Consider the following 15,828-nt stretch of genomic DNA (forward strand, 5'->3'; position numbering starts at 1 on the left):
AATCATTATGTGAGATGTTTTCATTAGAAATAGAGGGCAACTCCCTGTACTAATTTTTGATTTCGGTAAGCCTAAAATTAGTTCAAAATCTACAAATTAAGCACATTAAAAATCATGCACCATCAACATCTTGCTTTCTCTGGAGAGAGAAAAGAGAAAAGAAAGAGCATGGTACTGAGAGAACTCTGTATTTTCAACAATAGTTACAACATGTTTGTTCTTAAAAATATGAAGCATTTATAGCAAAATGGTAAGGTTTGTCAAGTCATGTTATTCTCTCTACTATACATCTAGAACATTTAATAAAGTAAATATAAATAAATGACTTTCAAGATAATCACTTTTAATTATTAACATAGATACCATTAGTAAATTAATTGGTCAAATCTCATATATATGCATGTTTGGAATTAATTGCATTAGCAACCATGTTGAAATACATGATAGTTGCCTCCTATCTGCCCTTCTTTTCTCTAATTTATAGACATTGATCTTTGTTTAATCTCCATCTTGATACTGTCAACAAATTGCCATGAGATATAATTCCCATGTTTGTGATTACTATTCAAACTTGTAAATAATAGCTTTATAATATTTTTAGATTGCTTTTTCAAGACTCCTGGTAGCAATACTTCACTTTTTTTTTTTTTTTTTTTTTTTGACGTGAAGTTTTTGCTCTTGTTGCCTAGGCTGGATTGCAATGGCATGATCTCAGGTTAAATCACCACAACATCAACTTCCCAGGTTCAAGCAATTCTCCTGCCTCAGCCTCCCAAGTAGCTGGGATTATAGGCATGAGCCTCCACACCCAGCTAATTTTGTATTTTTATTAGAGACAGGGTTTCTTCATGTTGGTCAGGCTGGTCTCGAACTCCTGACCTCAGGTGATCCACCCACTTCGGCCTCCCAAGTGGTAGGATTACAGGCGTGAGCCACCGTGCCCAGCCAATATATCACTTTTAAGTTATAATTATATTTCACTGGAAATATCTTTCTTGCTTCTTTTAAAAGCGCTATTTGCTTATTTTTTAGGAGTGTTTCAAAACACATTTGATTTTGTTAATTGTTCTTTTTTTGACTTAAAAAGGCTAACAATTCAGCTTATAGAATGCATATATTTTTAATTTGCTTATAGAATACAGTCATTCTCAAAATGTAAGAATTTTAGCTTTTCAAGTTTCAGTTGTCATAAAACCGTAAAGGATACTTTTAGTCATCTACATTTATTAGCTAAATCAATTTTAAGATTACCTATTTAGATAATTACAAAGATTGGAAAGGTCTAATAGAGCATTATTTGATTAGGTACTGAACTTGCTAAGATAGGAAAAGGGTAAAAATAAAAGATGAAGTTGTCCATAGAGAGTTAGCAGGACGGGAAGCATAGGTTAATTTTTATGGTCCAAAGGAAGAGAAAGGGTTACATGGTCATTGATTATGGAGAGTAGAACCTGGAATCAGTCACGATTAGTGAAAAGGAAAAGAAAATGTGAAATCTCCTCTTCATTTTGTTGCAAGCATAAATTAGTTTCAGTCTGGCTTCCATGAATTCAAAATTTTCTGAGTCTATCTTAAAAGATGTACTGTTGTAGATGTAGGGGAAGAAAAATAATTTCCTCTATTCTCTTAGCTTCTGTGGCTGAGATCTGTGAATTAAACTGACAAAAGAAAGGTTAATCAGAGAAAAAGCATATGAATTTTGTTTGATGTTAATCTTTGCATGTGCAAGGAGCCATTCATCGAAAAAAAGTAAAGACCTGAAGAAAAAGTTAGATAGAACTGGAAGAGTTATATGCCCTTTTAACAAAGCATGAGAAATTGTGGAGACCTTACTAGCCAAAGGAAAGGGGTTGGGAATTCTATGGGCTGTAAATTATGGGAAGATAAATACATGCTGTAAATTAATGGAAGATAATGGTTATTTTTTAAGGTTTTGTTTGTGTGGATTCTTCTTGGTGCTTTCTTCTTCTCTGGTGATAAAGGTTTTTCTTTCAGGTCTGAGAGAGGGGGACACCTTCATGAAGGGAAATGTATGCTCTGATATTCTTTAGATGGATGAGCTTTTCCTGTGTCTATTGTTTCTCAATTGCTTTCAACTCAGAATAATCCCATGTCAATGAGGCATATTTTGGGATGGAATAGTTTTATAATGAGAATTATAACCATTACTAGACAGAAAGCCGAAAAGTTTTCTGCATAGGTGTTCAGGCTTGGTAGACTGCCCCAGTACATCATGTTAGAAGATCTAACAAAGTTTCTGTTTGCAGAATCAGAAAATCCTAAGTTATATACATGTGAAAGAGAGTTATAGCCAATGTTTGTTATAAAACTTGAACTTTACTAGAAACCTGTGGTTGGCTCTGAAATTATTAGAGTTAGTGAGGCTGATTAGGAGTGGATAGAAGGATGAACAGAATGAGACTGGAAAACTGACACACCCATCACAAGATAGAGATGCTGGGTGGACTCAGGGATAGTGATTCATATATGAATTAGCGTCCCAATATTAGATCACTGCCAAGTAAGCTCTGTATAGGTGAGGGAGGCTGGGATACTGAGGTTCCTAATTCTTGACCAGAATTATTTCTGTTGTTAAAAAGAAAAACTTCACCCAAATTAATTTTAAGCGAGTTTAATTGAGCAATGAACGATTCACAAATTGGGCAGTCACCAGAATCACAGCAGATTCAGAGACTCCAGTGCAGCCACGTGGTGGAAGAACATTTATAGATTTAAAAAAGGGAAATGACATGCAGAAATTGGAAGTGAGGTACAGAATAGCTGGGTTGGTTACAGGTTGGTGTTGCCTTATTTGAACATAGTTTGAACACTCAGCAGTGTATGAATGTTTGAAATATGGCCACGGGGATTGGACAAGTCTCAGCTATTATTATAGGTGCATACTCCTAAATTAGGCTTTCAGTCTTCTTTACCTATTAAGTTTGGTTGCAGTTCGTCCACAGAGACTCAAATACAGAAGTATGAAGTTCTTCTCAGGCCATATTTAGTTTGCTTTAACACTGTACTGAATGTCATTTTAAATTTAATTAAATATGTTTTATTTTAATTCATAAACTAGGACTTCAAAGATTAGTTGATATTGATTAACTTTGGTTGCAAAACAAACCATTCCAGAATCCAGTGACATAAAACAGCTGCTTATTTGTTCTACTATTTATGGGCTGGCTATGTAGTTCTTCTCATCTGTGTTAGCTCTTCACATTTCTGTAGCCAGCTGGTGGGTCAGATGGTGGCTGGATGATCAAGATGGCCTCTCTCATATGCCTGGCAGTTGGCAGACTATGTGCTGAGTAACTAGGTCACAAGTCTGTGATTATCCAGTAGGATGCCTTGAGATGGTCTCAGGGTTCCACATGGGAGCTGGCTCAATATGCGAAGATATTTTGTAAATCTCTGATTGCACAACAATTACTAATGTCTCACTGGCAAGTCACATAGCCAAGTTCAGATTCAAGGGATAGAGAAACAGACTCACTGATTGGGAGGAGCTGAAAATGGACTGCAAACATATTTGGAGGGGAAGAATGTGTAGCTTCTGCAATCCATGCAGTGGATAGGTTATTATTCTATTTCCAGAAGCTCCTAAGTAATACATTAAACTGTGGCCTCGCTTTGTAAAACTCATTTTCTTTTTTTGTTTTTTCTACTATGTTTCTTGAAAACTAATAGTAGATTGTGAAAATCATACCTGGTTTATCCATGAACTGTAAATCAATCTATATGTGATGCTGAAGAGATAAAATGAGATGGGAAAGGATTATTTAGTGGGGAAAAGAAATAACAAAACTATAAAGGGGTCAACAGATTTAATGATATTGGGTTGATTCTGCTACCTTCAAGATTATAAGTGTTTACCCATGTAGCTCAAATAATGCTGAATTTTTTTCTCATAAGTGTGTCATAGTTGCTATGAAGCCACTTTAAATAACCCCATGTTTCTGTGTAAAAAGAACAATTGGTTGATTTTTTTTTTTTTGTAGTTTTGACTTGAATGAGGTAAGTTGTAAGTGACAACTAAGGGAAAAGAATCTGTGACGTAGGATTAGAAGCAGCATTTTTCATAGGAAGTAATAAAAGAAAGTATACATATTAGAACTTTCCTTTTGAGAGATTTATGGCAAGAAATTAGCAGATAAAATCAATGTACTGTGAATTATAAATAGGTCTTTGACGGGCTGGGTGATGAATTCAAAATTTCTGAGAAAACTGTAGAGCACCTGTGGAAATAAGCAAGGACACAAGTGAATTCAGGGTTCCCCTTGAAAGATGATCATAATTTGCAGGAATGAAGTTGTCTGTTATTGTTTGAAAAAGCAAAATATTTTAATTTTATTTACCTACTAATATGTATATGAAAGTCTTGGGTTATTAGACTTATATGCAAGAATAAACAAAGCTTACTGGAAATAAAGAAGTTTTATTTTCATATTCAACCTACTATTGTGAGCTTTTCAGTATAGCTGGTTAAAAATACTGAGAGAGAGAAAGCAAGAATATATTAAAATAACTTGTACTAAAAGAAAAATATATGTGGATATCAGTTTCTCAGGACAGAAATCCATTTACAGATTTTTTTTTCTTAGTTGAGTTTTAATTGCATAGCTTTAACAGTGACATAATTAAAGATGAGATTATATGCCAATTTTTTTTCCCCAGTTAGCCTTATTTGCAACACCTAGTGTAGCATAGTAAGTGGCTTAGATTGTCATTCCTGCCATATTCAATTGAATACTTTTAGTTGTCTAAACATTATTAACTTTTAAAGATTTTTATAAAATAGAATTTACAATGTATAGTCCCATACTTTACTGACATGTAAAAGCATGTCAAGGACATGTAGAGAAAGCTGTGTTAGGCCGGGCGCGGTGGCTCAAGCCTGTAATCCCAGCACTTTGGGAGGCCGAGATGGGCGGATCACGAGGTCAGGCGATCGAGACCATCCTGGCTAACACGGTGAAACCCCATCTCTACTAAAAAATACAAAAAAACTAGCCGGGCGAGGTGGCGGGCGCCTGTAGTCCCAGCTACTCGGGAGGCTGAGGCAGGAGAATGGCGTGAACCCGGGAGGCGGAGCTTGCAGTGAGCTGAGATCCGGCCACAGCACTCCAGCCTGGGCGGCAGAGCGAGACTCCGTCTCAAAAAAAAAAAAAAAAAAAAAAAAAAAGAGAAAGCTGTGTTACTCACTACTCTCCTGTAACTACATCTCATGATTCCTTTCCATTTCCTTGGGCAATTTAAACCCAGTGGTCTTCCTTCTGCTTTTCCTCTTCTCAGAAATCTTTCTGGATGACTTTATTATTTATATTGATGCCTTATTTCACTTCTCAATCTTCGCCAAATTTTCAATAACACTTTTTTTTTTTTTTTTTTTTTGAGGCAGTCTCGCTCTGTCGCCCGGACTGGAGTGCAGTGGCCGGATCTCAGGATCTCAGCTCACTGCAAGCTCCGCCTCCCGGGTTTACGCCATTCTCCTGCCTCAGCCTCCCGAGTAGCTGGGACTACAGGCGCCCGCCACCTCGCCCGGCTAGTTTTTGTATTTTTTTTAGTAGAGACGGGGTTTCACTGTGTTAGCCAGGATGGTATGGTCTCGATCTCCTGACCTTGTGATCCGCCCGTCTCGGCCTCCCAAAGTGCTGGGATTACAGGCTTGAGCCACCGCGCCCGGCCTCAATAACACTTTTTGACTCTACTGTTCTCTGTTTTACTTTCCACTATAGTTGAAATTAAACCTGGATCTCATCACTCTATGTCACTCCTCCAGACAACGTCCTTGAACTTAGTGTTCCTTCTCTTTGAACAAAATCTATTTACATCACATCTGGCCTTTGCTATCATATCAGTTAGCCTCCCTTTTTCTTTACCTGTACCTGTAATTATTATTCTGCATTTCTCACATCATACTTAATTTATTTCTATGATGACCACATTCATTTTTTAAATGCCAACCCTGGACCAAAAGATAAGGCATTGAATGCTGTTCCTATCACTTTCCTATACTGTAAAATGTCACCTTCTATATTTCCTGTTTCTGACTCTACATATGCTGTTCCCACAGAAACTTCCTTCCTACCAATGAGCATAGTTTTCTTCTTAGAGAGCTAAATCATTATAATGATTTATACTGTGACCTTCATTATTTACTAGGTCACCAAGTCCAAATTTCCTAATTTATCTCATCACAAATGGACCAGTGTCCATTTATGAAACATTCCTCTTGTATATGTTAAGATCAACTCACAATTTATACACTGAAGTCATTTTTCCACCTCAAGTTGGAAACCCTCCTATTTTCATTAATAAAATTATTACTTTTCTTCCCAGTCAGGATCCAACCTCACTATTATTGTTGTTACAATAATTATTATTTTAAATTTTTATTTTCACTCTCCCTTCTCCTGTATCCCCTGAGCCATTTAGTCACTAAGTACTTTTCTTATCAGTCTTCACCATTATAGGCCAGATTTTCATTCATTTATTACTGAATGTTTACTAGCCTTCTATTTGCTTTCCCTGCCTTGAGTTTCTAGAGTTTTCTACATATGAACACTTTAATTGAGTTACTTCCTAAAACACTGATTTCTATTTTCTGCATCTCAAATTGTAAAGTGTTTCCTTCCCTCCAGATTTTAGGTACTATCAAACTAGTTGATCCACCTTACCACAAATCTCTACTACGTTAAATCCACCGGGTCCTCTAGTCCTACTCACATCCTTTTATCTTAAAAACATACTGTGTTCTTTCTTAACCACCTTTTTACCTGTACTTAATCTAGAATGGAAAGGACTTTATGGCTTTCTCAGTGGTCTATATTTTGGAGCATCTATAAAATTTAGTTCAAATCCCTTCACACCATGAAGCTCAGTCTTTTTTGCACCACAGCCCACAGTGATTTCCCTCTTTTAAAACCATTCAGAACTTGCATGTGTGCTGAATATCTTTATCACTTCCTTATTTGCTACCTACTGCATGCTTGCCTTTTGTTTCATTTTTGTCTATAAGATCTCCCCAATGATATGTTAAGTTGTTCTAGACAGGGTCCATTGGATATACTCTTTTCTGCACCCCTTCTAATAAAAAATAGAAGTTGCCACTTAGTAGATAATTTTAAGAATTGATTTTATTATGAATTCGCTATGTGTCAGCTATATGATTAGGTTGTTAGGGGACTTGTCTTAAAGCTCCATTTGCAGAGTAAAAGCAATTCTTTGACATATTGTTTGTTTGGTTGGACAGAATTATTCATCAGGGAAGGAAATATGAACCTGTATGAGAAAGTTTTAACTATAGAATATTGGTTAAAAGCAAAGATTCTAGATTCAGGATCTTTATCTAGATTCAACCCAGCCTCTCTTCTCCTGTTCACCAGTTACATGCTGTATCTTTAGGCAAATTATTCAAGTTCTCCTTGCCTCGGTTTTCCCTTTTAGAAATAAGGATTATGTTAATAGTAATATTAAAAGCATGATAAGACTCAACAAGTTAATAAATGCTGGTTGGAACAAGGCCTAGGACTTAGTAATAAATTGGCATAAACAGTTTTGAGTCTTTATCTTTATTTTTCTTTATTGATCCATTTTCTGAAAACTATTCATCACTATAAATTAATAGAATCTAGCTAGCATATAAAATGACCACCATAGCATACAAAGATTTTGAAGAACAGGTGTACTTGCTCTTCAAACTTTCAAATATTGTGAATGAAGCAAGTAGAGGGGCCCTCTCCTTAGGGAAATGAGAAGGACTTAGGACTCTAGAGTTCTCCACTCATCTCACAGTGTTTATTGAATGTTTGCACATGACTGATACATGCTATGGACACTATAGGAGATTTTTAAAAACTAGATGACAGAAGAGATGCATGCTTTAACAATGGAATATTCATGCGTGAGTAGCAAAAGTAGGGGGTAGAGATGAAAAGACAATAGAAAGGGATATATTCAAGATGACAGAATGTGTTCCTACTGTTAGAAGCATTTGATTTTCCAAAGATCCAAACACTTCTCTGTCTCCAACACCTTGGATCTTGGATCCAGATTATAATTTACCTTAGCTAGCATGCTAATATAGAGACAATCAGAGCCTAAAAATTAAAAATATAAAAAGGGATGTTGGTAAATAAGTATGCATTAGAAATATAAGAATGTCTGTATCATGTAATAAAGCACAATTTTAATAAGTTCTTTTGCCTCATCCCTTTCAACTTTCAGAATAATAGAAATGTATATGTGTATGTGTAGAATGATAGCTAAGAATAAAATTTATCTGTAATCTATGAATATGTGAAAATGTCAAAAACTCTATTTTTGTTATATTCACAAAACTGAGATTTGGATGGGCTAGACATTGTGAAATGAATTGGCAAGACAGGTGATTTGATGGCATCCTGCATGCTTAGGGTGATAGGAGTGCTTAGGTCTGGAACAGCAAGTGTCTGTGAAAATGCCTGTTGGTCGTACCTGTTAGTCTGATACATAATGTAGAGAAATGAGATTAATTTAGTCACCATTCAAAAGACATCTACATTAACCATCTTTCTCTGCCAGTGTTAGAGAACAGGGTTCAATGAGAAGATGAATATTGATTTCAAAATTAATAAAAAAGAAACATAATTTTCTAAGTAATGTTTCACCAAGATGGCTTGAGCCATGCATTTGTACATAGAAGCCACATTCAGTAATTGATTAAATACCTCTCACATAGCATGAATAAAATTTTTCCCACTCTCTGATTTATCTCCATTGGTATTATTAAAATATATATTCAGAATGCAAGGGAGAAAATTTGCAAAGTAGCAACATTTTAGACTGATATTGGTATGTATTTGGTTGGTGCAAAAGTAATTGTGGGCTTTGCCATTGAAAGTAAAGGCGCGTCACGTGGCCTATAACTTCCAGTGGGGCGAGCCGCGGGCAGCGGGGCATGGATCCTCAGTCCACCAGGGCCCAGTCACAGGGGACCGCTGAGCTGTTTCCGGGCAGCCTCTGCCTAGCGCGTGGAAGGCGCCCCCTAGCCTGGAGGCTGGCTTTGCTACAGCTGACCACTCCTATCAGGAGAGAGAGACTGAGAGTTGATCCACAGATCGACTAGCCCAGGGAGCACAGAGCGTCTCTAATGACCGTCCAGCCCGGGGGGGCCCATTCTGAAGAGGAAGGGTTTGCTGTGAATGAAGGGGACTCTGATGGAATACCTGGGAGCTGAGAGAAGGGACAAACTGTCCACCCAGGGAACAGCCTGGCAATCTTTTTAATGAAGACTGAGACTTGGAGTTGAAAGCAGATCAAGGGAATCCCTGTGATGCTGACGACATCCAGGGGAACATTTCTCAAGATCTCAAACCTTGGGTCTGCTGTGCCCCACGAGGAGACATAATCTATGACCCCAGCTGGCACCACCCACCTCAACTGATAACCCATTATTCCAAGATGCTCTTTGAAACAGGATAGTTTGACGATGCCGAAGATTGTGTGTGGAGCTTTCTGCCTTGTAGGTGGGCAGGCTTCCAGGTCAAGATCTCTTTTCCTGTCTTGGAGGTGAAAAGTCATATCTGAGAAAACATTCCCTGTGATCCCTCATCTGGGATACACAGACCGGTGTTCAATAAGCCCTCCATTGCTCTCCCCAGTCTGCTACTGTTCTTAATGGGCTTCTCCTTGGAATGTGTGTGTGTTTGTGTGTCAAAAGGAGTTGTGTTCTTTGTAAAATAAAGTGTTTTTTTTTTTGTTTTTTTTGTTTTTGTTTTTTTTTTTTTTAAAGAAAGAAAAAGAAAGTAATGGCAAAGCCCGCAATTTTGCATCAGCATGGTCTGCCATTCTGAAAAGGTATTCATGACAAAAGGTTTATTTATTTAAACTGCAGAAAATGTAAAGTAAGGACTAAGTTTTCTACATGTACTCTAATGAAGGGTTTTCTTTCTGTGTAATTTGCATGTATGAGCTACTCTGATTCAGATACAAGGGAGAATCAGGCTCATATTTCCTAAAATGTGTATCTGAAGTAAACATTCTAAATCATATTTATTACATACTTACTCTGCCAATCGCAATGTATTGGTTGGGCCATTCTGTCTCTTACCTCAAGTTAAACATTGAGTGTACTGTTTCCTTGCCTATATTTCACTTTGTTCACATTCTATACTTTAGGTTCACTTTAGCTCTTTCTTTCACCTACAAGGTGTGTACACACACACACACGCAATACTCTCAAGCTAGAGAAAAGTGTGTCTTCCAGTTGCCACAAATGCTTTGCACCTAACCTTATTATAATATTGTTATTTTTCTTTTGCCCTAATAGCTTCTCTGCTGTATAAGTACAGAAACTGTGCCTTGCTCATCAGTATACCTCCAGCCCAGCCCAAGGCAAGTTTCCAGGACACTCTGTTGAGTGTTGTTCCAAATGCCTTTGGGGCACTCTGACCCTGGTCACAGAGTTCCTGGGACTTAATAAGCAATCAATGCATATTCATCAAAGGAATAAATCATATGCTTTCTGAAAGTTGAAATGCTTGCTCTCATGGAATGTACAAAGTAGGAGAGAAAAAAAAAAAAAAGTAGGAGAGAAAATCTTAGCAGCAGAAATAACCACAAGTTAGTGTGATACCAGTGTGGTGTGAGTACAGATAGAATTTTGCAGGCACACACAGTAAAGTGAAATCTCCTCCAGCCATGATGATGAAAAAAGCTTATAGAGTAGATGATCCTAAATGCCCATTCTGTCACATTATAATGAACTCTGACAAATAATCCTAAGGATGAAACAGATAACTGTTTTTACAGTTGTTAATATTTTAAGGTTGTTAATATTTTCTGAAAATAATATTAAGACAAACATACATCTTACATAAAAATCATCTGATGACAAATATCTTCTTAAAATAGAAGAGACTTCAGAATGTGGAATATAGTTACATCCACACATGCCTTTCTTGTTTCTCCTGTGCATGAAATTTCTTAGGCATAACACATTAATCTAAACTATATGAATGTTTACCTTACTTGGTGAGTGCACAGAAGTACTCCCTTTTTTCTTTAGCATTGAGTTCCATGAAAAAATAATTCATTTGGTAGTAAAGATAGAAATGAATGTAGTGTGTTGATTTGAATCATCCCAACAAAAGATGAGCTTGCTTAAACTTGGTATTTTTAAAATCTATGATAGAGGAGAAATAATCTCAATTAGTTGCCAAGTAGTATATTTTTGTACAAAATACCATTGCAATCTGAAATTATTACCTCCCTATCGTGTTTTTTTGTTAAATTATCATTTTTATTCTTGACTTATTTAATTTAATTTGCCAAATATTCATTTAGTATCTACCAAGAACAGCATCAGCTTAGTCTTATTTAAGACAAATATTAAAAGTTATGTCATTTTATAAGTAATAGTATTCCTTGCACTCATCTCTTTAACAGAAGTACTCTGCATCAGGTTTAGAAATACATAGAGATTAGATTTATTCAGTTTTTGTATTGACAATATTGGAGTGTTTTATTTCACTGATATGAAAGTATTCTTTCTTAATATAAATTATTATTCTTTTGACTTTAGCTGCGAATGAATTAATAGATGATACTCATTTATTCCTTCTTTTCCTCTTTCTTTATTTCATTTATTCTGCAAACATTTACTGTGCATTTAATATATGCTAAGTGTTGTGGGAATATGTGATTTGGTGTTTCTTCAGCACTCTTCATTTGGAAAGTTTGAAATAATGCAATTCATATATAATTCCAGCAAAACACAGTCACATGGAAAACATCTGCCATAAATAAAATTAAACTTTACTTAGGTACCCATCATGAATGTGTTAACTACTTTGTTCAATAATGCTGACAGAGCTACTCTTACGGAGTTTATTTTCCTGTGACTTATGCCCCATATTGCTTAGCTTTACAAAGGTATTTAATGCAGCAAACCATTTCACACAGCACTGCCATTTAAGTCCCACAAAATCAATAGTGTAATCTGCATGATTGTGGGCCTGTTAGTATTTTCTGTTAAAAAGTGCAAATCATATTTAAAGATATACAAATAATATTCAATTTTTTCTTGCCTATGACATCACAAAATTAGGTTTTCAGAGGTTTGTCTCACTCATTTTGTGATGAGATCTAGGTGACATTAGCTCACTCCTCACAAACGAAATGTTCATTGACACCTAGAGATATGTGGTAAGCTTGCTAAGGTTAAAATATGAGCTTTGGGAATTAGTGAGACTTAGATTTGAATCCAAGTGCATCACTCATTATGATGCAATGTTCTTAAGCTCTACTAAAATTAGGGGGAAAATAGCATCAATTCATGAGTATTGATGAAAAGAATGACAATGCTATGCTTACTACAGTGCCTACCAGATAAACAGGTCCAGTGGAGAGCCAGCACTTATTTTGTTGTAAAGGTAAAGTAAATCTTAGTTCAGTCTGAAGTAGCCACTGGAGAAAGTTTATTGCTGTTCTTTTTCCCATACTAACGTGGCCCATCCAGCTGCTTGTTCTCGAGGTCCAATAACAAGATGCAGACCAACTGGGAAAAAAGGGAGCCTATTTCTGCAACCAGCAAGAAGGTTGGACCAACTCAAGACCAACTCGAAGTTACAAGTTTTTCCCCGGTACACATATACATTTAAAGCTCCATGCCTACGTGTGGGAGTGCATGGCGCGGTTTCAGCAGGAACAAGCAGGAGTGTTCCATTTAATCTCTGCCTAGTCTTTATGGTCTGGAGTCGGGAAAGCTTTCTCTAGAACCTTGGAAAGTTTCTTAATCTTAAGTGGGCCCTGGAACAAGGTGTATGTGTAAGAATGATTTTATTATTGGATCAGACATGGAGTGTCCAATCTTTTGGCTTCCCTGGGCCACATTGGAAGAACTGTCTTAGGCCACACATAAAATTTACTAACACTAACAATAGCTGATGAACAAAATAAATAAATAAAATAAAATAAAATAAAATAAAATAAAATAAATTTAAAACCTCATAAAAAGTTTACCAATTTGTGTTGGGTCGTATTCAAAGCCATCCTGGGTGACATGTGGCCCACAGGCTGTGCATTGGACAAGCTTGCTTTAGGATCTGAGAAAACGCAGGTGGAATCTTGGTGGGTTTGATCCCACATTCTAACCCTTATACTCAGGCACCAGTTTCTCCAGTTCTTTCATGTTTAACTTATGTATTTACCATAGTAAAGGGGTAGTTGAAACTGACTGCTCTGGCTGCTAACGGAAACCTGAGCTGCCACATTCTGACGAAGTTACAGCACAGAAGGGTTGATTTAATTTTTTTTTTCCTTGATTCCCAAAACACTAAATGTACCATGTTTTAACTTCACTCTCTACTTACTAGTAAAAAACAATGAATATTAGTGTTTAAATATACATCATTAGTTCATTAATGTACAACATTAGTTCATTTAAATTTCAGAATGATCACAATGTTAAGAAAAGGAAAGTATAAAACTTTCTCTAGAAGTAATTCCACTTTGGTGTTGACCAGATGAATAGAAATTTAAGGGCTTTAAAAAAATTGTTATGATCTGAATTATGGTCCCCTAAATTGATATGTTGAAGTTCTAGTTCTCAGTACCTCCACATGTGAGTGTGTGTGGAAATAGGGCCTTTAGCAAGGTAATTAAGGTAAAATGAGGTCATAATGGGTGGACTCTAATCTAATATGACTAGTATCCTTATAATAGCAGGAAATTGGGAAATAGGCAACACAGACCAAGGGAGAACCCTGTGAGGGCACAATCAGGCAGCTCTCTGCAGGCAAAAGAGAGAGGCCTGGCCAGGTGTGGTGGCTCATGCCTGTAATCCCAGCACTTTGGGAGGCAAAGGCAAGCGAATCAACTGAGGTCAGGAGTTCAAAACCAGCCTGGCCACCATGGTGAAACCCCGTCTCTACAAAAACACAAAAATTAGCAGGGCATGATGGCGGGTGCCTGTAATCCCAACTACTTGGGAGGCTGAGGCAGAAGAATCGCTTGAACCCGGGAGGCGGAGGTTACAGTGAGCCAAGACTATGCCGTTGAACTCCAGCCCAGGCGGCAGAGAGAGACTCCATTCCAACAAAAAGGAAAAAAAAAAAAAAAAAAGAGGAAGATTGAAGTCTCAGAAGAAACCACACTTGCCACCACCTTGGTTTTAGACTTGCAGCCTTCAGAACTCTGAGGAAGTACATTTTGTTGTTTAAGCAACCCCATCGCTGGTATTTTGTTATGGCTGCCCTAACAAACTAATGCAATATTCAAAGGCTGGGACCAGTGAATTATTTTTAGAGGAAAATATGTAAGTTGAATTGGCACTCAGTTATATATGGAATATATCCATTTACTTACTTTAAGAGGAAAAAATGCCTTGTCCAGTCTTTAATGCTAATATGTTCTGAGGTTTTAAAAGCATTAAAATCTATTTTGAAAGTCTCCTAGATAAGAAATGAACCCTACAACCTAAATATAGAATTTGGGAACATGAATCTTTCTAACAAATATCTTCTAAAATTGCATTTTATTAGCTTCTTATTCCAAAGGAAAGATATTTTATGAGAGAAAAAGCACACCAACACACAGATTTACATATATAATCCCATAATTTCCTTCACCATCATCTTAAAACTCCTTTCATACCTGTCTACACCATTCTCAATGAATGTCTTTTTATTTTTCTTGTAGGCAAAAAATAGAGGTATTCAGTAAATTGCCTCACTTCCACTTGCAGATTTATTTGGGTTCATTGGAGTATTGTGATTAAGAATCTAGACTCTAAAATAAGATTCCCTGGATTCAAATTGTGGCTCTGCTTTTGACTATTTGTGTGACCTCTGCAAATTATTAAGCACTACATTTCCCAGTTTCCTCATCTGTAAAGTAAGGGTAATGTTACCTATCACAACACAGCAAGTACGTAGAACAATGCCACTCATTCTCCCTCATGTGTATATGTGTATTCAATTGATGTTGGCTATTTTTTTTTTTTTTTTTTTTTTTGAGACAGAATTTTGCTCTTGTTGCCCAGTCTGGAGTGCAATGGCACAATCTTGGCTTACTGCAACCTCTGCCTTCTGGGTTCCAGAAATTCTCCCACTTCAGCCTCCAGAGAAGCTGGGATTACAGGTGCCTGCCACCATGCCCAGCTAGTTTTGTTTTTGTTTTTTTTTTTTGTATTTTTAGTAGAGACAAGGTTTCACCATGTTGACCAGGCTGATCTCGAACTACTGACCTCAGGTGTTCCACCCACAATGGCCTCCCAAAGTGCTGGGATTACAGGTGCGAACCACTGTGACTGGCCTAATGTTAGCTGTTACCTTTGTGTATACCCATTTCATCTACTTCCATTTTTTAATTGTTGAGAAAGGGTCCTTTCAAATCTAAACCTTATTCCTGTGCTGTTGAAACCATTGTGTATGTATTATTTTTTCTTCTCTCTGGTCAGTAAGCCTCCTCCTAAAGCTACAAAAATGATCATTTCTCCTCCATACTAAAAAATAAAACTATAAACAAATTTATCTCTTTTGGGGATCCTATTGTCCTCTCCACTTTTCCTATTGCCGCCAAGGTTCAACAAGTAATCTATACCCACTGACTCTTTTCCCTCTTTAAATCATTGCAGTCTTTCACAAACTCCCTCATTGCTCTGATAACAGATTCAGATGACTCTGTGGTTGACAAAGACTCATTTCTGTTGAAATTGTTGACTACTCTCTACTTCTGAAAACACATTTCTCCAATCCTCTGACACAGTTTCATCCTGGTTCTCCTCCTGGTTCTCAGACTACACTTGTATAAATGTCATTGTTAATCTCTATTGACAACCTGCTT

General features: G+C 36.8%; 1 protein-coding gene and 1 pseudogene across 1 annotated transcript in view; both read left to right on the forward strand.

Annotated features, from left to right (window-relative positions):
* Positions 1 to 15,828, forward strand: part of LRP1B (LDL receptor related protein 1B) — a 2,016,348-nt gene that overhangs the window by 1,513,287 nt on the left and 487,233 nt on the right. The window lies entirely within an intron of this gene.
* Positions 8,942 to 9,570, forward strand: LOC104675121 (annotated as a pseudogene).

Source organism: Rhinopithecus roxellana, chromosome 14 (assembly GCF_007565055.1).
Source record: "Rhinopithecus roxellana isolate Shanxi Qingling chromosome 14, ASM756505v1, whole genome shotgun sequence".
Taxonomy (NCBI): domain Eukaryota; kingdom Metazoa; phylum Chordata; class Mammalia; order Primates; family Cercopithecidae; genus Rhinopithecus; species Rhinopithecus roxellana.